This window comes from Octodon degus, unplaced genomic scaffold (assembly GCF_000260255.1).
Source record: "Octodon degus isolate 3935 unplaced genomic scaffold, OctDeg1.0 scaffold00047, whole genome shotgun sequence".
NCBI lineage: Eukaryota > Metazoa > Chordata > Mammalia > Rodentia > Octodontidae > Octodon > Octodon degus.
In genome coordinates this window covers 4,358,537-4,359,943 of record NW_004524623.1, presented here as the reverse complement: position 1 = coordinate 4,359,943, position 1,407 = coordinate 4,358,537, and positions in this window count along the sequence as shown.

Below are 1,407 nucleotides of genomic sequence, written 5' to 3'. Positions count from 1 at the left end.
TACTGTTTCTTTTTTTAGTAGGATAATATAAAAATCTGAATTTCTCACGCAGAGAAATAGCACTAACCAAAGGCAGTGCCTATGTGAATTTCTTTTCCTAGTGTCCACTCTCTGTTGCCACTTTTGATTTGATTTGTTGCTTATAAAGAATAATTATAGTATGAAATGGATTATGAATTTCCTTAACAGGAAGTAGTGCTGAAGAGTGAGTAGGAAAAAAAAAATACACAACAGCTGCCATGTCCATTTTTATCTGAAGAATCTGATGAACAGAAACAGGAATGAATACGTTTTAAGTAAACAGCCCATGTTCAGAAGAGACCTCAGTACAGGGAATGAAATGGAGCCTTGGCCCAACCAAGCTCTATAATCAGTCGAGCCACCGCCATCTGTCAGGCTTGGTCTCCTCTCCCTCAGGCTCTGGCTCCTGGGGTTCAGCTGACAGACGGGCATCATTAGCTGGTCTGTGCATTAGGTCACCCCACTGAGACAGGTCACCTTGTGTCTTTGGGGTATTTTATTCCCCCTGCTCTCAATTCTGATCCTGACAAAGGAAAATTGAATTTTAGTCTTAAGATTAAATGATGACAGTATGCAATCTGTCAACTCCTTGCTGGTAGCCAAGGAGGCTTGTTAAATTACAAAAGAAGAGAGAAATACGATCCAGCCTCCTCTTCCTCCAGTCCTCCAGGATCACAGGCCTGGCAACCGCACCTTGCACAGCCCATTTAAATGCAAACGCCTCCAAGATGCTGCCTTTGCAGTGCCCTGTGCTTGAATGAGCAGGCACAGAGGTGTCTGACATTCGGGCACTGTGCGGTAGAAATGAAATTGGTACTAACAGAGAATTAAAGATAAGGCAGAATCAAAGGAAGATGCCCTGCTTGCTAGTGAGCGGTGGTTGGGTGTATGTAGGAAACCACTTACAGGCATAGATCGGAAATGAAAGCTGCAGGCATGCATTTTGGCCAACTCCCTCATTACAGTGTTTTAAAAATCAGTCATTTGTTTTAGCTCCCCTATCAGTTGCCCAGATTTCCTTTCATGATGTTTTCACAGGTCTCCCTCACTCTCCTCAGTGTACACAGTGTTATACACAGCATCATGAGGCCTACACTTCCCATTTTCTTTGTAGGCAGCTGTCAATCCTAATTTCTTCAGGTGGAGGATGCCCCTGCCCCAGGCTGGTTGGTTTGTGTGCTGAACTCTCCTTTTTTAAAAAATCCTGTTTACTTAAGTCTTGCTCTTCAGTGGCGGTGACCTAGTTCCAGACCTCACTCTAGACAACTTCTGGTGATAATTTGTTATTAGTCAGATCTCAGTGTAATCAATATTCTTTTCTGAAATAACTCAATTCTCTTAATGAGAGATTAGGAACTTTGAACAGGGCTCTAATTACAAATTCAT